General features: G+C 38.2%; 1 protein-coding gene across 12 annotated transcripts in view; it reads left to right on the top strand.

The window, feature by feature from the left end:
- The first annotated feature begins 2982 nt into the window (after positions 1-2982).
- ptprfb (protein tyrosine phosphatase receptor type Fb) overlaps positions 2983-21817 on the top strand; it is a 264671-nt gene continuing 245836 nt past the window's right edge. For 5 of the 12 annotated variants that reach the window (XM_047368408.1, XM_047368404.1, XM_047368405.1 and 2 more), the window contains exon 1: positions 2984-3514. The gene's annotated coding sequence lies outside the window, so the exon portion shown is untranslated. Of the gene's footprint in view, positions 3515-21817 lie in introns of all 12 variants that reach the window. The other 7 variants (XM_047368403.1, XM_047368398.1, XM_047368400.1 and 4 more) reach the window with 4 other exon arrangements.

Below are 21817 nucleotides of genomic sequence, written 5' to 3'. Positions count from 1 at the left end.
TAAGACTGCCGACCTGACTGCTGTCCAGAAGGCCACTATTGACACCCTCAAGCAAGAGGGTAAGACACAGAAAGAAATTTCTGAACGAATAGGCTGTTCCCAGAGTGCTGTATCAAGGCACCTCAGTGGGAAGTCTGTGGGAAGGAAAAAGTGTGGCAGAAAATGCTGCACAACGAGAAGAGGTGACCGGACCCAGAGGAAGATTGTGGAGAAGGGCCGATTCCAGACCTTGGGGGACCTGCGGAAGCAGTGGACTGAGTCTGGAGTAGAAACATCCAGAGCCACCGTGCACAGGCGTGTGCAGGAAATGGGCTACAGGTGCCGCATTCCCCAGTCCTGGGCTACAGAGAAGCAGCACTGGACTGTTGCTCAGTGGTCCAAAGTACTTTTTTCGGATGAAAGCAAATTCTGCCTGTCATTCGGAAATCAAGGTGCCAGAGTCTGGAGGAAGACTGGGGAGAAGGAAATGCCAAAATGCCAGAAGTCCAGTGTTAAGTACCCACAGTCAGTGATGGTCTGGGGTGCCGTGTCAGCTGCTGGTGTTGGTCCACTGTGTTTTATCAAGGGCAGGGTCAATGCAGCTAGCTATCAGGAGATTTTGGAGCACTTCATGCTTCCATCTGCTGAAAAGCTTTATGGAGATGAAGATTTCATTTTTCAGCACGACCTGGCACCTGCTCACAGTGCCAAAACCACTGGTAAATGGTTTACTGACCATGGTATCACTGTGCTCAATTGGCCTGCCAACTCCCCTGACCTGAACCCCATAGAGAATCTGTGGGATATTGTGAAGAGAACGTTGAGAGACTCAAGACCCAACACTCTGGATGAGCTAAAGGCCGTTATCGAAGCATCCTGGGCCTCCATAAGACCTCAGTGCCACAGGCTGATTGCCTCCATGCCACGCCACATTGAAGCAGTCATTTCTGCAAAAGGATTCCCGACCAAGTATTGAGTGCATAACTGTACATGATTATTTGAAGGTTGACGTTTTTTGTATTAAAAACACTTTTCTTTTATTGGTCGGATGAAATATGCTAATTTTGTGAGATAGGAATTTTGGGTTTTCATGAGCTGTATGCCAAAATCATCCGTATTAAGACAATAAAAGACCTGAAATATTTCAGTTAGTGTGCAATGAATCTAAAATATATGAATGTTAAATTTTCATCATTACATTATAGAAAATAATGAACTTTATCACAATATGCTAATTTTTTGAGAAGGACCTGTAGACTTGAAAAATTATCACTATTATTAATATTATTATTACCTTTCATACTAATGTACAATATACTATTGTCTTAAGATGATTGTCATGGGCGTTTGTGAAAGGCACTTTATTGTTTTGTTGCTGTTTTAGATTACAATTTCTGAATGAAATTAAGAGTTTTGATGACTAGTGATGGGAATAATGTCACAGGAGAAACGGTGGGTTAGTTTAAGTTTATACTCATGTCCGCTCCTTTGAACGTATGAATATTGTATATGAGTAAATACTGCTGTTACTCTTTTCTGTTATGTTCAGTAAAATTTTAGAAATCAAGTGAAATAAGTCTTTAAAAAAGACATAAATTTGACCTCCATTTAGGACAGTTAATATGACAGATTAGGATTATCTAACTGCCAGTAGGAAGAGGTGCTTGAACAAAATATTTGCCAACTTTTGATTCCATCTGGTTTTGCTTTCTTGTTACTCCAAAATATTTCTGATCATTACAATTTAATTTCAGACTAAGATTTGTATTCTGTTTAACTGTTCTTAATCTACGTTATCATTCTGACCTGCCGAGGAACTATTGAACTATCTTAAAGATATAAACTGGTATGGCATATCAAATGGTGACATTTTTGTTTGAGCTGTACATTGTTCCTTTCAAATAAAGTTAAGTAAAGCAATGATAACCAGAGTAAATACTGAAAGCAATTTACAAACAAGAATTGTTTTAATAAGTAGTAACAGCTATCCAACCTGGCCATAAGAGAATTTAACTCACTACTGCTGGCTAATAACTAAATAAAAGGAAGAACTATTTACTCTGTATGTAAAACAAAATTAAAAATGGGGGATTCTGATTTATGCCGGGCTGCACGGTGGCGCAGTTGGTAGCACTGTTGCCTTGCAGCAAGAAGGTCCTGGGTTCGATTCCTGGCTGGGGGTCTTTCTGCATGGGGTTTGCATGTTCTCCCCGTGCATGCGTGGGTTCTCACCGGGTACTCCGGCTTCCTCCCACAGTCCAAAGACATGTCCGTTAGGTTAATTGATCACTCTAAATTGCCCTTAGGTGTATGAATGAGTGTGTGCATGGTTGTTTGTGTGTTGCCCTGCAATGAACTGGCGACCTGTCCAGGGTGTACCCTCTCGCCCATAGACTGCTGGAGATAAGCACCAGCTCCCCTGCGACCCACTATGGAATAAGTGGTAGAAAATGACTGACTAATTTATGCCTTGTATATTTATTGATTGGAGGTGGTGGGGGGTTTGCCCAGGGCACTATTTCTGTAGGACCCCCGCTAAAACCAAGAAAAAAGAACATAGTCGACCCAAACAATGTTTTGAAAATCAGACTATTTAATAATTTTAATCCAGATATTGTAACTTTATTTATTTATTGCCAAGTAGGTAAAAAAAAAAAATCACAAAATCCTTTGTGCTCTTAAAACATTCTGCTCTAATTGGGAAACATGTGCCACAAGTGCTTTTTAAGATGCAATGGAATTTGGAGAAGGGAGGGGGGCGCTTTTATGTTTGTGCCCATGGATCTATTGTTTCATGGATCCGTCCCTGTCCTGAGTCATAATCTTCTCAGAAATTCACCTAATGTCTGTTTTAAATTTCTGCTCTGTGGTTAACAGAGAGGGATCGTGAGGTGCGTGTTATGGGATGGTAGGGGCAATGAATGGACACACACAGAGGCGAGTGAAGCCGAAATAAAAAATATCCTGCTGACCGACCGACCTGTGTGTGTTTTCACCACGGAGGCAGAAAGAAGCGTGACTGCGAAGGGGGGAGAGACGCAACAACTCCATGCCTGCCGCGGCTTCTTCTTCTTCCTCAACGGGGGATACTTCTGCTCACAAATGAACTTAAAAGCGGCGCATTTCACAGACAAAGAGGGAGACAACATTTCTTCTCTCCGTCTTTTCCCTCTCTCTCTCTCCCTCTTGTTGGCAACGACGCCGAACACTTGAGCGAGGCTGACGTTAACCCGTTAGCGGCAGCAGCGAACCGGAGCTGCCACGAATAGATCCACAGTAGATCCACGACCCCCCTCCCGGTGTCGGCTGACCGGGAATAGGACCTCGTGTTTCTCCGGAGGTGGACTCCTATCTTTCCCACCTGTGCTTTTTGTTTTAAATGTCTTTCTTTTCACACGCTCGGCTGTAACTCCTCTGGTTGGTGGCTGTTAATTGCAGAAAGTGGATTGCTTCAAACTAGTGAAGTCGGGACTAAACGCGACGCTTCTTCAGATAAAGAGAGAAATGCAAAAGACGGCGACAAAGAGGAGATTCAGTAAGTGCACCCTGATCTTTTATTTATGAATATTCTCTATGAACTTGAGGCGGGTTGGGTTGCTGTTAAGTTACGCTAACTTGCATGGATTTTTACTGACACTGTACATGAACATGTATGAATCCGCTTTAAATTTAAGATGGAACTTCCTTGAGAAAATATTGCAAATAAGCTCATGGGCTTGCAGACAGCCACGCATTGCTTCTCTATTTATTCAGGCTCGATGTATAGTCAGCAGCAACTTTTATGACTACAGCAAATACATATTCTATTGGTTTACTTGAAATGCAGTGGCAGAAACGGTCAGTTCTTCTAATTATAACACCGTGACTGTGATAAAGGCGAGGAAGATTATTGTTTCTCATTCAAGTCATTTTTTTTCTCCAATGCAAATAACGCAGACCTGTGCATGGCTGGCCGCATCTTCCTCTCCATGGACAGCTTGACGTCGCAGTTTTCTTTGCAGAGATGAAATTTTCACCCATGCAGAAAATCTGTCGAGAATTACTAATGAAATAAGGAGTGGAAACACTGAGGTGGGGAGGGCAGTGGTGGTGTGTGTGGATTGTGCATGTCGTAACCTTGTGTTTTAATATGCATTTGCAATGTAATGATTTGACCCATCATATTAATAATGATTCGTCAGAGAAACCCGACAGGGTCTGGCTGTCTCACTTGCAGGATTGCTTTGCTTCATCGCCATCAGACAGAGGTCTTTGAGGTTTTCTGTGGCCATCAAGTGCACCTGCCATGCTCTGTTGTCTTTTTTCCCCCAAAACTATTTCCCATCACCGTGTGCATAGACTGATTTGTATGTTGTGGCAGGGTCGATTCAAGAATGTTTGGGGCCCTGGGCGGGATTTGATTTGGGGCCCACCTGTCAGTAGGTGTTGTCAAAGCAAAATGAACACACTCCATGGTTTTGCACTGGGCATTGTTCCTCAAGGAGGCTCTGGGCTAGGGGTCTCCAAACCCCGGACTCCAGTCCAAGTGGGTCCGGATTTGGACTTACTTTATTATGTAGATATAGACATTCCATTCCTGCCGGCTGCTGCGTCTGACTTTTGAACAGGTGTGACGGGCAGCTATGTTGGCCAGAGACATTCTGATCCACACTCCAGGCCAGCTGGTGGCAGCAATGCACCACATCGTTGTATGGCAACCTCCAGAAAATGGATGGGGGGAATGGACAGAAGCATATGCTTCCGTCTGGTGTAAGGCCTTGTTGCCTTATGTTTTGAATCAATTGGACTTATAAAAGAGTGGAAAGAGACATTATGAAACCAGACATAAGAACTTCAACCAAAACTATCCGCTTGGGTCTGACGGTAGGACAAGAAAATAAATGAACTGAGGAGACCGCATGAGCGAGCTACATGGCTGATATCAGTCTTCCAGCATAGCAGCGAACATACGAGTGCTCACTGCGAGTACAGTGGATTTTAGGAAAACACAAAAAACCTTTCACTGACTGGAGAATGATCAAAGAGTGCATGGAAGCTGTGGCAGACACACTTTTAGATGGAAAAGAAGGACAACAACTTAAGGAAAAGGTTCAGCAACAACAAGGAGAGCAGAACTGTTCTAGTGTTAATTAAATGTTGAATAAAAAGACTATTTGAAACATAAAAATATATTTGTCAGCTGATTTAAAATGTTTGGACCCCAAAGTGTTTGGATGATGGAGGTAGTGAACCTCCTGCTATTTTATTTGGGAACCCCAGGAGTATTAATTAGGGACACAATTTAAAATATACATATACAATGGCAAACCATTTGTAATGTTAAAACCTATCAGACATTGTCATAATTATCAAAGACTAAATAACCAGTTCATCTGATTTGATAAAACAAACTATAACAGATTATTTACAAAATGCATCTAAACAGAAAACATTTCTTTGGACTGTAATAACTTCTACAGCAGTGGTAACAAGAAAGTACACCCCCTTGAAATTTTAGGTTTTACATAATTTGTTCACATCTTCAGTTTTTAGGGGTGTCTTTGTTTTTGTTTTTTTCACCAACGTTTCACGTTTGCTTCCTTTTTTAAATAAATGATGAAGTGGTGGAATTGGTGGCGTGGTTTAAACACTTGAGGTTAGAGAAATAATAAAAATTATTAAAGACAAAGTCATCTATGTGTTAGGACCCTAGAAGTAAAAGTGGGTGTACTTTCTCTTATGATGCCTGTGTACTTGATGAAAACATTCGTGGTAGACAAGGAAATCATATCATTATCATCCCAGTTCAACTAAAGTTTAAAATGTAGGTTTTAGCTCTAATTTGGGATATTGGGAAAGGACATATACTTTCCATGCTTGTTGTGCCAGACACTGGCCATCAAGACATTATAGTCAATAAAAATCAACTTAATTTTTTCATTCTACCACAAAGGGCCCCTGGGTACCTGCTTAGATTGCCCTTATGTTAGATTTTGGCCAGGTGTTGGTCAAAGGTGCTTTGTACCTTTTTTAACTCAGTCATTAGTACCCATATTTTACTGGTGAAACTGACCCAGCTACCATGGGATATTTTACAAGAACCATTCGTCAGTTATTAGCTGTCTTTGGGATGCTTTGTATTGGCTTTGATAACTAAGGATTAAATATAATTTCCTATAATCTACTAATATAAGTAAATGACTTCAAGAAATAATATCGACCAGTAGGAGGTTGGTTAGGCCTATTCTAGTTTGATCAAAGGTTAAACTAATTTGTGCTATTTAAGTTATATCAACAGGAAATAATGGATGATCAAAGCCAGTAAAAATGAAAATAGGGCATAGTTTAAAGTCTTCTGAAAATAATTTACATTTTTATTCCCAATATTCATTAAAAAACTTTACTACATAGAAAAATAAAGACACAATGTTTTAATTTAGGTACATGGGTATTGAAAAATAGGGTAATTCTTCATATACGAAGTTATAGGTTTGTAGTTTTAGAATCTGTGTTCTGTGTAAGACAACAGGTGCTTTTTGGGGTGCCCCCGTAATGACTGCAGTTTAGTTCACTTATGCCTTGGGCCGACTGTTCTAAGGCTCTGCTTTGTGGGTGTGGCCTAAAAAACATTAACAGGGTACAATCCTCTGTGAGAAAATTGCATATTAAATCTTTTTCTGAAGCCGTTCTAGGCATGCTGTTTGATGTAATAATCCAGAGACCATTTTCCTGCTTTTATTTATGACTTTAAATTAGAGATGCACTATTTAGAATGCCAGTTTTCTCCAAATTTGCCATGAAAGGTGAAATGGCACATCAAATACTGAAACATCTGTTTGTTTTTTTTCCTAATCCTTAAATCCATCAAAACTAAGAATTCCTCCTATTGATAGTCTATAAACACATCAACCACCAAAATGTCCTTTGATGCCCTTTTTAACTTGTGTTTTTAATATAAAGCAGATAAAGGTTCGAGACACAAACAGGACATCTTGTAATTCCTTCTTTTTCACCTGGATGCAAAACTACTACATCTAACAAAGGACCTACTGCACATGTATTCTCTCTTTAATAGTCCTCTGAAAAAAATTGGGGCCGGTCAGAATGCAAACAAGCAGGAAATCATGCTTGACCTATAAAAGCCTTATCAGTGCATCTCCACTCTTACTTATTCATTTGTGTATTCTTTACTGTTTTAAAAAGGTTTGGAAGCAATTTTACTTGCAAAGCATCACCCTAAAATTGCTGTGTTGCTGCCCTTAATCTAAATATAACTCCATTTTAATTAAAACTGTCCGAGAAACAATGAAGAGGCCAAACTATTTTCCAGCTTGTATCAAGATGATGCAGGGTGGGTTAGTTTCTTGCAGTTGCATCAGTGAATCTCTGAAAAGAAAATCATGGCCTTACTGCATGTTTGGGTTTATATCCTCAGGTTATGACAACTGAATAGACAGTAGAAAGGTGCAGTTTATTTGAAGTTTTGGGTTGACCAAGTTATATTTTATATACACATTATGGCTGTATTTCTGTGTAAATCATAATTGATTTATATAGCCTAGCCTTAACGTCATTTGTTAAAAGGGGATTGTTTGCTACAGTCTTGCCCAGAGAGTTAGAATTACATTTTGTTATCTTATGGATAGACAAGTTATCGTTCAAACCTGTGTTGACAGGCCTGATAGGTGAACATGCTGCGGAAGTATTAAGGTTTTCTCCCATCATGTTGACTTGATAAGGACTGCAGCAGAGCTGTTAGGCGCTCTTACTGTGTCTAACCTGGCTCTTTTTTAATTTTATTCATTCTTTTTGTGGGCTGTGACGGATTCAGTCTCTCTTTTTGATGCTTTCTGTAAGTTATGCCACCATTTTATACCTCTATGTATTTCCTGAATGGAAACAAATTCCACAGGGTGTCAGACTTCGTTTACTCTAAACCAAAGGTGATTCAAAGGAAGACATGTGATACAGATGACCGTTATTCCTGAGGGATTATCGAATGGCCCACTGTGTTGTGCTACATTGCTTTCTTCTTTGTTCCTTTCAAGACTGGTGTTTCTTTTGGGATTTTTGAAACAAGCCAAGGCCCCATAGCTGATGACATAATTTATTAGGCATACTATAAAATGCATACTATTAAAGGCTGGAATAGAAATACTTGGGGGAACCTTATCTGTAATGTAATGGTAGATGGACTTACTGCTTTTTTGTTCTCCTTTGATGTCAAATGTAATTAATTGCAGTTATTTAAAAAGTATTTTGTCAGAGATTTAGAATTAAATGCAGATTACCTCAACTGACCCAAATTAACTTTATAAAGTCCTGAAAAAATGTTGTACTGTTATTTTATGCCTACTACCAAGATAAATAAAATGGTATGCATTAGTTTAAGTAGTTGGGTGCACTGTCTGATTAAAAACAGAGTTACTGTAATCTGGGCATTGGACGGTATTAGAAGTTCTAGAAATGTTTGGTTTTAAAACTTCAAAACATTTTGTTTAAAAACTGTTCCTGTGGTTTAAAGTCATTTTATTAAAATGCTAGAATGTGCCAGAGAGTTTTCTCTGGCTTTCTGGAGGATTATAGTACTGCCTCGCCCCCACCAGTTCCTGCAACCTCCTAGGCAACTGGCCGAAAGAAAGGTACTATCTTTTTATCGCTTACATAAAAGACAAAAATTGGGCTGTTTGGACATATATTGCGAAAAGCATAGGCTGTCATGGTACGGAAAAAAATCATATCATGTCATTAATGGTTATCATGGTAAAGCTGCTTTAATAATACAGTTGGAGACCTATTGGCTATATGTCTTGTCACTAGATAGCCAGTCCACAATTTATTAGTTGTTTATTCTGTGCATTTTCTTTAGTCTATGTATCATATTAAAATAATAAGAAATTAATGTTAGTTGATATAATATAACTGTAACTATCAATAAACCATATTATTTTGGCAACGATAGGAAGAAACTTGGCTTTTTATGTGATACAGTGTCTTGTGAAAGTACTTGGCCCCCTTGAACTGGTCAACCTCTAGCCACATTTCAGGCTTCAAACATAAAAATATAAAAGTCAAATCTTTTGTGAAGAATCAACAACAAGTGGGACACAATCGTGAAGTGGAATGAAATTTATCGGATGTGTCAAACCTTTTTAACAAATAAAAAACTGAAAAGTGGGGTGTGCAATATTATTCGGCCCCTTTACTTTCAGTGCAGCAAACTCACTCCAGAAGTTCAGTGAGGATCTCTGAATGATCCAATGTTGTCCCAAATGACTTATGATGATAAATAGAATCCACCTGTGTGTAATCAAGTCTCCGTATAAATGCACCTGCTCTGTGATAGTCTCAGGGTTCTGTTCAAAGTGCTGAGAGCATCATGAAGACCAAGGAACACACCAGGCAGGTCTGAGATACTGTTGTGGAGAAGTTTAAAGCTGGATTTGGATACAGAAAGATTTCCCAAGCTTTAAACATCCCAATGAGCACTGTGCAAGCAGTCATATTGAAATGGAAGGAGTATCAGACCACTGCAAATCTACCAAGACCCGGCCGTCCCTCTAAACGTTCATCTCGAACAAGGAGAAGACTGATCAGAGATGCAGCCAAGAGGCCCATGATCACTCTGGATGAACTGCAGAGATCTACAGCTGAGGTGGGAGAGTCTGTCCATAGGACAACAATCAGTCGTACACTGCACAAATCTGGCCTTTATGGAAGAGTGGCAAGAAGAAAGCCATTTGCTATGTTGAGAATTTTGTGTTGCAGGCCAGTAAAGAGCTGTGTACCTCCTGTGATCTAGATGAAGTGGTCCTTCATTTTACAACAGGGATCTTGAAGAGTAGAACAAGGATTACCGTCACTGAGTATAGTCAACAAGGGCTGGAACTGGGGGATAAAAACCAGTTAAATGACATCCAGACTTCTTTGAAGTGTGTAAGCAGGTCTACGTTAGGTGGGACCTACTGATTAGCTGAAAACTAACTTTTAACATAGCATAAAGTGCTTTGAAAAAATATTTGCCACTTTGTAGATTTTTTGTTTTTACATTTTTGTCACGTGTAAATGTTTCAGACAATCAAATAATTGTTAAGACAAAAACAACCAGAGTAAACACAAAATGCAGTGACTGCTGATTTTAAGGGAGAAAAGCTACGCAAACCAACCTGGCCCTAAGTATAAATATTAACCCCCTACCCTATTGTAAAATCACAAATAAACTCTGATTAATCACATTAGTTTGGAAAACTTTTATCAGCCACCTCCAAGCCTGAGGCATTTGTAAAGCTTTGAGACTGCGACAAACCACAGTGATAGGCTTTCCAAAATCCTTCAAAGAACACGCATCATTATTTTATAACTCAGTCGCACTTGGATTATGCAGCAGGACAATGATCACAAGTACACCGGCAAGACCACCCCTGAAAATAATAAAAACAGGAAAGGTTTTGAAGTGGCCTAGTCAAAGTCTGGCCTTAACCCCATCTGGCATGGTGTGGTGTGATATTAAACAGACCGCTCTTGCTCAAGTGTGCCTGAATAAAACAATTCTGCAAAGAAGAGTGGGCCAAAATTCATCATCGGCGAAAAACAAACTGTTAAGGTGGAAAATATTCTTTCACAGCACTTTACTTACCAAAAACTCCTGTTTTCAGTTACAGTTTAAATATGTTAGTAAAATCCTTTGTGGTTTAATTGCCAGATTACCCTGTTGTAGCTGTAGCATTTGTTGGATCTCGTGTCCAGTATTTTATTGCAGCAATAGTGTGAGGCAAGCAGACAGAGCAGCCGCCTTGGTTTCCTCATATATTGGTATTTTTTGACATTGGCCACACTGATTGGCATCAGCTCCAGCTTGTCTGCGGCCACACATCGAAGAAACCACGCGGCGCAACCCTCCCCTTCCGTTGACATTTCTCATTCTCTCCATGTGGGTAAAAAACTTTGTAATTTTAGGGCTCTAGAGTTTTAATGAGAGGTTATACCCATAGTGTGTTGGTCTGTGGTGGGTGGGTTCTCCGTTTCTCGCGTTTGTAGTAGTTTATAACTACTCTGAGGTGCCTTGCTAGCCCACTGTCAGGGCGTTGGTACAGAAAAAGCAAAGTCTTTTACAAATCCAGCAAACTGGTTCCAACTGGTTTTGATGGATCTTATGCATGGTGTTATCAGTATAGGTTTCTGTTGGAGGCTCTCATATGGATACAAAATGTCCAGATTTATATATGATATATATGATAAAAATATTTTACTCCTGCAATTATTGGGATGCTGCAGTCAGCTGATATTGGCCTGCTCAGAAACCTGTACTTACATAAAGATATTTAGCCTTTATTTAAACAGGTTGTCTCATTGAGATCTTGGATCTCAATGAAACAACCTGGTCTCTCTTGTAAATGGCAGCATGCATGGTGAATTTTCAACAATGCCTTTTGTTGAACGTGACCAGCGGAGAGGCAAAAGTGATTTACTACTCTTGTCTTCGAGGGTAATGTAGGAGCAGTTTGACTGCTGATTGAAACCAGCTCTCCCATTTCAGAGTCCACTGGTGACATTATAAACCATTTACACCAATGTGTTACAGAGCACCCCTGCCTTTGGTAAAGTGGAAACAGACACAGAGCCTAAAAATGGCCTGCGCTTACCACAGTAGCCCTAATTTTACCCGCTCCTTGAGTGATTTTTTTATTTCTTCAAAGTGTGCACGGGCTGCTGAGTGTGTTGTTGAACATGGAGGACATTGAAAGGCCAAACGTTAGGTTAATTAGCTCAGTCTGTTTTTCATTTGGGCAGAAGGACCTCCAACATATAGGAGCAATGTCTGGTTTTGATTATGGAGCTTTTTCTGGATGTGGTTATACTTTTTCTGCTTTAGCCATCAAGTGTGCCTATGAACTGTGGTCGAGTTTCTCTGTATAGATATTAGAGCAGTTTATCCATTTAGTCTGCATTAACATATGGTGGACTAGGCATTGGCCAGCATGACATTCTCACTGTATATCATTGAGTAAACACATCACGATATTAACACAAGAATTTGCAATAAAATAAACAACAAAAGCAACAACCATGCCATACAGAAATGTATTATCTACAGTATATCATACATTTCTTCTCACCTACCATCAATTTAATAGTAGTTTTTTTTTTAAGTAAATGTGCTTACTAAGCAGAAAATACCCATTAGCCATACTGTTCTTCTAGACTAACTTAACTATCAAAAGCCAATTATAAGTAGTCAGGCTATTTTCTGTGCACTTGCTAAGTGTTGTTTTATGTTAAGAGTGATCATCGGCACTTTAGTTTCACAGAATACTTCCGTACAGCAAAATTTGTGTGAAAAAGTTTAGTATCCCTCTTTTAGCCAGCTAACTGGCAGTGCACAGGAACAGGTGAGGGAAGTGAAACATTGATTTACTGTATGCTCCATACAGCCAGACAAAATAATGGACACCTTGGCACTTTTTATGGCATCTCTAATTTATTTATGTATTTGCCTTTTTGAAAGCATTTATCAAAACTTATTATGCCTTGATGCTGGAATCCAGTCAAAACCTAATGCAGATTACAATACCTTTTAATGCAATTTTGCTCCTTATACACTAACAAGCTAATACTAACTGGTTGTTTAGTATGACCATCTGTTCGAGTAGCTAGCCTGCAGTCTGCTGCTTAACAGACATGCTGCTCATAGCTTGCCAACTCTAGTTTCAAAGCAGCGTTACCTTAGGAAAAGTGAAGGCTGGTGTAGTAGTTTCCACATCATGACTGTCTTTGTTTGGTGCAAAATATTTCCAAACAGTAGAAATCGGGTTTTTAAGTTTTGCAAAGTTGTGATGGTGGTAACCTGCTGTATGTATTTTAAACAAACACCCTCATATCTATTTAAAACAATAGCTGTTGCTTAAATGGAAGTAGCAGCCTCAGTTCAGTTTTCCTCTACTAAAACACAACATATTATATACACATGCTCCTGAAGATGAAAAAGAAAGCATTTCTCTTAATAAAAAGTACCAAGACTAACTACACGATGAAGTCTGGACCTTTAGCAGTCCGCTTATTCTACTGTTAATATTCAGAACTCAACAACAGATACCTCTGATTCACTCTGTTGGGAAAATTGACTAACTTCAGATTTAATGGAAGAAAAAAAACATCAAAATGCTGAGTTACAGTTGAACTTGATTAAGGGATCCATCAATAACTTTAAGAGGTTTTTTTCTCGAGCTTCATTAAAGAATTCAACTTTTTTTGTTCATACGTTATTATGTAAGTGATAAAGACACAAGCATGTCTACAGTTGGCATTACTGCTGAATAATTAATTTGTCCTTGCCCAATCAAATTAGTTTTTGATGCAAATTTCTAAATATTAATCATCGAGGGCTGAAGATTTGAAGCCCTGTACTTATTGCTTCGCCGACAGCCCCCCGAAAAAGTGCTGCTCTCTGTTTTTGTTTCTGAGGGATTTTTCTGATGAGAGGAAATGCAACTGTGGCGTATCATAGACACAATGTGCAATGAACTGCCAATTGGTATGCGTAACAAAGTCTGCAGCGAAACGTAGAAACTGTTGCGATTCATCTGCTGTCCCTGTGATCTCAGATAGTCCCAGATGGCTTTGGAATTTCACCACACATGTAATTAAAACCTGTAGCCACCAAACACATAAAAGTGGGTTATTTTTTTTCCCCCAATGTTGTTGTAGCTGTTATAGAGTTTGTGATTGTTTCCCAAATTAGGAAACCCACATTACTGTTTGCCGTTTGTCTTTGACGGTTATTTTTCATGGGTTATGTGTAAGAGATTAGAGAGGCTTTGATATCAAAGGATCTACAAAAGTGTGTGTTTAGACCAACCGTGTGAATATATTGTATTGTTTTTGTCTAAATAAAGTAATAATAGGTTTGCTGAAGCTTGATGATCTAAGTGCTGACTCATAGTTTCTGCTTATTGTGTGGGAGATTTTTTTTTATTTAAAGAAAGGTTATTATTTTTTTTAATTAGCTTGTTCACACAACCTTAAAAAATTTTGCAGTTTTATGGGAATATTTAAATAAATTAAAAAATAATGTATGAATTAGTACATATGATCCTACGATCCAGTTTATTGAGGTTCCAGTCCAATCCCAATATCAGCTGATGCTGATATTTTCCCATCCACAATGTAATTACTTAAATGTCTAGAAGCATTTAAGGAGTACATAATACCTAATGAGTGTTTCATGCTTATGTTCACATTCTTGTTAGCAATAGAGCTACCAGATCTGAACTACACTGGAGAGGTAGAGGGTGGGACGCACAGCAAACCTTCCCAAAATGTCGTAATAAGAAAAGGAAAGTGCTGTTTTTATATATTTTTTTAAGGTGGAAAATGTTGGTGTAATTGTTATTTATATATATATATCCAACAGCAAAATTGTTTGATCATAGTGTAATATTACCTTATCTTTCTCATATGAATGGTCAATAATTATTCAGAAGCAAAGTTAAAGTGGGTGTGTAGGGGTGTGTGTGAAAGATTGAGAAAAGAAACACAAAGCAGCTCATTTAAATAGGAGTGTGTTAAAACTTGACATGCTGACATTTTAAAAACTCCTTTTAACCACTTTTACTAGCAGTTAGCACCATTAGCCAGCTAGCATCTCAAACTGTAACAGCTGCCAGTCTATTTTCTTGATTGTAAAAATTCCTACCTTGTGTCACTCTTGCAGCAGACTCCCAACATTTCCATATATGAACATTTATATGGCAAATAGAGATTGAGAGTTCAAAAGAATAAAATAAAGTAAATTCCCTTAACTAGCCTTCCTGTTTTCTGCTAAAGCTCCTTGTTACTCCTCATGTACCACTTACTGAGAAACTTGTTACATAGATAGAAATCATATCTCTGTATTTCAGATTTTGGACTGGAGATGATTAAAAGGAGAACAGATTTCTTAGAAAAACATTGAAAGCATGTGCTAATTTAAGCTGCATTAGCGGCTAACGGTTAGTCAGTTATTCCAGTCCAAGTTTGACAAGTCCATATGTTGTGATATTTATGCTTCTTGAATTGTTTTGTGTTTTTAATGCCAAAATGCATTTAAATTCTCACCTTTTTGTTTTTCCATTAATGGAATTAAGGTTTCACAGATCCCAGACTGTGCTTTAAAGAATTTCTGTTCAGTGTATAATGATCTATTTCAGTTTTGATCTGTTTAAACATGTTTTAAACTAGATGTGATCAAATGCAGACTAGAGGGTGACACGGGAGTGGATTTTCTCTCCTGTCCCATCCCGCTCCCACAGAAAAATGTCTTGTCCCATCCCAATCCCAGGCCAGCATAACGAAAAAAATCCTGTCCCATCCCGCTCCTGGTAAATTGACTCCCACTCCGGTCCCGCTCCCATTCAGAACGACTCCCACTCCTGTGACTCTCCCATTTCTGTTTTCTTCATTTAGTCTTTTGGCAATTTCTTTCTTTGAAGGACCAGTTAGGTCCCTGTTTTTAGCTGTAGTAAAGGCCAGTTAAAGTAAAAAGAATAATAATGAAGAAATAATAAAATATTAAACAAGGAAACAGACCATGCCTATCTTAGTTGAATAAACAAAATGTACATAGTTGTATTTTACTTATTTATTAAGTGACTGTTTCCTTTGAACAATGACATCACTTTTATGTTTCAAGTTGCTGAAACGAAAGAAAAATGCACCTAGTAAGAGAACTGTACTTGGTGAACAAAAGGACAAAAAGGCATTACCTTCATAATTTAGAAACTGTACCTCAATGGTTTACAGTCCTGGTCCTCAGGGACTCCTTCCCTGCAAGTTGTATATGTGTGTCTGCTCCAGAACACCTGATTCAAATTCTGACATGACCTCCTATACAGGCATCAAGAATGGAGGGTCAAACTGGACAAAATTAATACAATAAAATCATCATTAAATAAAAAAATTTTGTGAATGTCCCATAAGTGAAGTAAATGTAACATGAAAGAAATGTAACATTAAATGTGCCATTAAATTAAAGGTACCATTTATTTATTTAATACATCATTAGAAACAATAAATGTACCATTATATCATGAAATGGAATATTATGCAATTAAATGTGCCAGTGAATAATTAAGTATAATTTTAAAGATGACATGACGTAATTAGTGGTACACTTAATATTTAATGATGTATTAAATAAATTGTACATTTAATGGTACATTCAATTTTTTTCTATTTCACAACATATTTATTTAATATCTTCCCTTGATGAAGCCTTTCAATGAGGTCCATGAGGGGACAAGGGGGGATTTTTTTCTTTTTTGTGTCCCCACGCAATAGTCTTTGCGTTATTTCGCAATACTTTGTGGGATAGTTTCCAAACCAGATAACTGCAAAAATGAAACAAACACTACACCCGTTTTGAGATTTATTGAGTTTTATTTTGAAATCGGCCTTAAATAAAATTATCTTCAATCAGACTAAAAGACAGTTTTTATCCACAAGCTGTCAAACTACTGAACTCTGGACCATAAAACTGCACAAAACCACATCTGTGACACTTTATTTCCTTATTACTGCTGCATGATGTGTACTTTTTTTTTTGTACACCATTAGGGTTTTTGTTTTTATCGTGATTTGAACGGTTCTTCTTATCCTAAACATTTTATTGCATTGTTTACTGCGTGTTAACCTGCATATGACAAATAAACCATATCAATGACATATAAGTGTTTGTTTTATAAGCAGTTTATCATCTGTGCTGTTGCTCCAAAATGCCGAACGCAAAAGTATTGCGTGGGGACGCAAAAGTAATAAATTTCCCCATGTCCCCTCACGGGCTTCCGTACCTTACCTCTGAAATCTTTAGTGCACATGCAGCAATTGTGTTGGTCAGATGAGACTTGACACATGATGGTACTTTTGGTTTGATGAATGAAGAGATGCAGGACTGATTTAATCCAGAATCTGTTTTACAAGTGTCCCTTAATCACTGGTGAACTTGATTACAACTAAACACGTTTTACAAGCAGCCGACTGCGTGTTAACAGCGCTGCATTCAACTCTCCTGATGTTCGGTAATATTTGCGACTTTCCTGTCAGCTCTATGAGTTTAATAGATAAGTCCTTACTTCTGACTTTACGTTACAAATCCAATTTTACCACGTCCAGTTCTCCACCTGCGTTTGCTCCCTCCATCCTGAACGCAGGTGGAAAACACCTAGCAGAAGCACTGTTGGCTTGTGGGTCGTGTAGTTCGTTTGACTCACATTATAGTATAGGCTTCTTGGAAAGAAACTACACAATGGCGGCGTCGATCCAAGTTTTTTTTTCTTAAAGTTTATAACAAAGTCTCAGTTTTACATTTCCAAAGACAATTGATCCTAGTTTATTTTCCCTCCTATTGGTTAGCTCCCGCTCCCGTCTGCTCCCGTTCATTTTTTATCCTGTACCGTCCTAATCACGTGATCTTTACTGATGCTGTCTCCTGTCCCGCGGGTTTCCCGTGGGAATCCCGTGACCCGTGGGACTCCCGAAAAAATGTCAGCCTCTAATGCAGACCAGACTTGTAAAAAACCCTTAAAATTGCTTTTCTGTTTTTGTATATAGGAACCCTCTAAGCAGATGGTAAGTTCTTTGTTAGCAGCTAATGGTTAGCCATTGATGCTATTCTTACATGGTTTACTTGTAAGCCATTTAAAAATAGAAACAGTGACCGATGATTTGATACAAACAATTTGTAAATTGTTTTTACATCAAATCATCTGTCACTGTTTCTATTTTCTACATAGGAACCAAAATACTGCAACAGAAATGGTGTAAAAGTGGGCAATGATAATGTAACTGAGTGTTGCTTGATTAAAACTGACGATCTTTGGATGGATGACCACAGTTACTCTGATGTTTGCCACTTAGCTGAAATGTTATATGCAATCAAAGTAATGCATCAATCAACTGACCACAAATGTTTTTAATTGATCTTGTTATACCAATATGATGGGCTTCATGGCTTGACACCAAATGCGGGTTTTTTTTTTTATTGTGTAGTGCTGTTTTAAATTTTGTGTCATCCTACCAAAAAATAGGTAAAACAACAAAATTGTTTCATGTGGTACTCCTAAATATTCGATTTTTATGATTTCATAAAGTTGAGTGCTATTGTAAATTGAAAATGGGTTTATGCATCACATTTTCAGACAGTCCTTAGCTTTGGAGCATTAAAAGTATATGAAATTGTATCGTATGAAATTTTACCACTATAATGCGTCAAATCCAGCAGTGAATTTCATGAATTGTTTGAAGACTTAATAGCTTCACACCCCCTACCATTTAAAGTTGATGGTTATTGCTTTTTTTATTTGAGATGCCTGTACAGAATGTGGATAGGGTATGTCACTGTAGAAGTGTTATCGCACCTGGTTCTTTGGTAAATGTGCAAGTGGGTTGACAGAAACACGTGACAGTGCCTTGGCTGTTCATCTGCAGAGTCAGCAGAATCACTTGGATGATGCTCTTTTTCATTTTGGACAAAGGCTGGACGGCTCACCAGCTGGTGTCATTCATTTCAACCTGTCATCCTCTTCCGATTCTTTTCACTTTCTTATCTAATTAAAGCCCCACAGACACTGGCGTATTTGCACAAACACACGGGTCGCTGCCTCAATTGATGCAGAACATTACATGAAGGTCAAACAGTCAGCTGTCTTATCTAGCTGCGAGAAATGTCACATACATAGATTAAGGAGTGACTGCAGTTAACTGTGACTCATTTTCTCACTCTAAGCATGGCCTGGATTTTAATTTTCATAAACAGTTGTTTAGGTTGCAGCACATTGCAGTGTTGTCCTCCAAGAAACCGAAAACAGGCCACACTGATGCTAGTTTCTATACCCTGTTTGCAGGGAACTTGCTTCAACACAGTTGCGCAAGTGTTGATAGAAAACATTTTGACAGGCATAATGCAATTTTTTGTTTATGTTCAGAATCATGACTTTGAATGTTTCATCTTGCATGTTCTTCTTTTTTCAGGAAGACGTCAGCACGCTGTAGCTATTTCCCTCTGCTCTTTTCTCTAAAAGCCCCTTTTGCTCAAGGGAATTTCTGTCGAAGCCATTACCAGTTATGGCGAGAATAGCAAGCATACACAGATTTTCCGTGCACTTCTAAGGTGGAAAAATGACGCTGACTGTTTAGAAATACTGTCTTTCAGGACAACTCACCAAGCTTCTTTTTTGCTTATGGATGTGGTAAAACTAGTGTTAGTCAGTCGGATGTGAGACAATTATAAGTAAAAACAAATTGTGCATTTCCTCCGAAAATGCAACGTGAATACTGTGAGCTGACCAGCTGTAGAAGCAGAACTTGATGCAGAAAATGTTTTATTGAGGATTACAAATTAGCTGAAATATTACAAGAGCAAAAGATTTCAAAGCAATTTGTTGAAGTACAGTTTAATTCAGTTCAGTTTATTCATACAGTGCTAATTCACAACACAAGGCACTTTACAATAAAGTCAATGTCATCAAATCATGCAGATTCCATGTCAGTACATACATTCCATTGATCCTAGTTGTGCAGTCAAATGCAGTCAAATTCAGTTTAAAGTGGTTAAAAGAATTTCAAATTAAGGAAACCCAGCAGATGGCATGGAGTCACTGACTTGCAGCATTCGCTCCTGGATGAGCATTGTTACAGTAGACAGTCGCTTGCATTGAGTTGTTGACTTTGCGGCATTCCCTCATACTGATCATGCATGTATGAGGGATTGCTTCAAACACATTTGAAGCATTCCTAATAGCAGAAGATGAAAGAAGCTGAAATCAAGGCAAACTGACTATCTGCACCCGATCTGTTGAAAGTAGTTTAGATTGGAAGAATCAGCAGACCAGCCCGAGACAAAAGCAGGAGGAAAACTTGGATATATATAGACATTAGCTAAATTGCTAATGTTAACGAATGTTAGCATGCTAGCTAATACAAAACCCAACAACCTCTAAGGATAGATCTTCTTGCTTCTGATGCATTTAGTTCAAATGTGTTAAAATACTGTTATTTTAAAGTCAAATTGTGTAAAGGTTAACAGACTCTCCTGCGTTTTGATGTGTTATTTATTAAAGTTGTGGCAGAAGAAAGAAAGTGGATTGTAAGAGCTTGAAGTGAGTGATGTCATCGTCTTTGGGTGGGAAAAATTTGTATTTGATCAAAAACTTCATAAAACTTAAATAGAGATTTTGTTTTAAAAGCTACAAATTGTTAAAATGTCCTAACATTATAGGTAAAGCATGTTATATGTAAAAGGTTTTTAATGATTTGAAAGCTTATCTCTTAAAGCTTATCTCTTAACCTTATTTCTATAAGACTTGTTTTATTTGACATTACATATTTTAAAAAGTATAAACATTATAAAGGGCAGAAGTCATAGCCATTATGTCCTAAAAGAATGTTATGTTTTTAGTGCTAGGAAACAATTATCTTTCTCAATCACGATTCATTTCATCATTATGCACATAATTTTACAATTAAATTAAAAGTGTATATCACTTTTTAAGGTACTGTTTTATGATCATAAGCCCATAAAAATATTTTGAAACACTTAAAACAAATAAGGTACTTTTTAACAGCGGTATTCCCTTAGTATTTCTGTGAAATCTCAATAAGGAGGACACATTTAAATACAGTCCAGGACAATAATGTTTTATTTAGTTTGTTTAAACAAAAAGTTACCTTGTTGTTTTGGTAGTTTTGGCTTTGTTTATTTATTCTTCTCCCATACGCTGCATCAATCATAGTCTGCAGAAGACTCCCTCCACTGTCTTTTATGGTGAGGGATTTGCTAGCGTCAACATTTCTGAGACTTAATTAAAAAATGTAAGTGATATTTCAGACCTAAACTACTCTGATAATAAGACAATTCAGAGTTGCAATGCTTACAGATAACTTTCCTTTTATACAGCCCTCCATCATTAAGCGTTTTAAGATAAAAATGCCCATGTAAAACACCTGTAAACCCATGTAAATATCACACCTTTGATCCCAATACACACACATTATTGAGAACAGGAGCAATTAAAATGTGACAGACTTGCTTTAACAACTTATGAGGACTTAATATTCCTCAAAATACCCTCGATTTCCTCACACATACTCCCAAATTAATATAGCAACATGTGAAACAGCTTTAGATAGTGGCGAGGTGACAGTTTGGTAGCTAAATCACATCTTTATTTGTTAAAAAGGTTTGTGCCCTACACTCCATCTGCCCCGCTGATATGGGAAAGGGATGGGATTTTAAGGAGCGAAGGTGGAGCTATTTGACAGTGAGGGACAGACATGACAGCTCTTCATCTGCAGAGGGCTACCAGGGGCCTTGGCTCTGAGTGCCTACTGTGTCCTCTTGATGGAGCATTGATGCCATCAGAAACCATTAGCACTGACGGCATGTCATTGTGTCAGATGGGAGCTGGTGGTGATGCAGCGTATATAAGCAAGAGCAGTAAATAAAGATGGTAAATTTGGAAATAAATGGGTTTTTGCTATTGTCAGCCTGAGGATTTTCACATTACTGTTCATCAGAGCTAAGCATCACAGATGATGCCTCATTTGCAGAAGTTAATTAAATGGGATGCAGAATTAAAGCCACTTCACATGAATTTGAAAACACACAAAACAATGAGCCAGGTACAAAAATGCTATTAGGTGTGAGTTATATGCTGTCCAACTTTTGTTGTGACTCCTGGCCTTTGCTTGGAGCAGAGACTGCCTAGAAAGCCTCCACTGCAAGTGTTGTGACACAAGTGAAGACAAGTGACTCTAATAAAACCATGTAATGCAATAATTCAGCCAGTGAATTACAGACTGAGAATCACTTAAAAGAGACTGCTCGCAC

The sequence above is a fragment of the Girardinichthys multiradiatus genome, chromosome 6 (genome assembly GCF_021462225.1).
Source record: "Girardinichthys multiradiatus isolate DD_20200921_A chromosome 6, DD_fGirMul_XY1, whole genome shotgun sequence".
Classification (NCBI taxonomy): domain Eukaryota; kingdom Metazoa; phylum Chordata; class Actinopteri; order Cyprinodontiformes; family Goodeidae; genus Girardinichthys; species Girardinichthys multiradiatus.
Note: the sequence above shows the minus strand (reverse complement) of the source record. Positions and strands in the feature narration are given on the sequence as shown.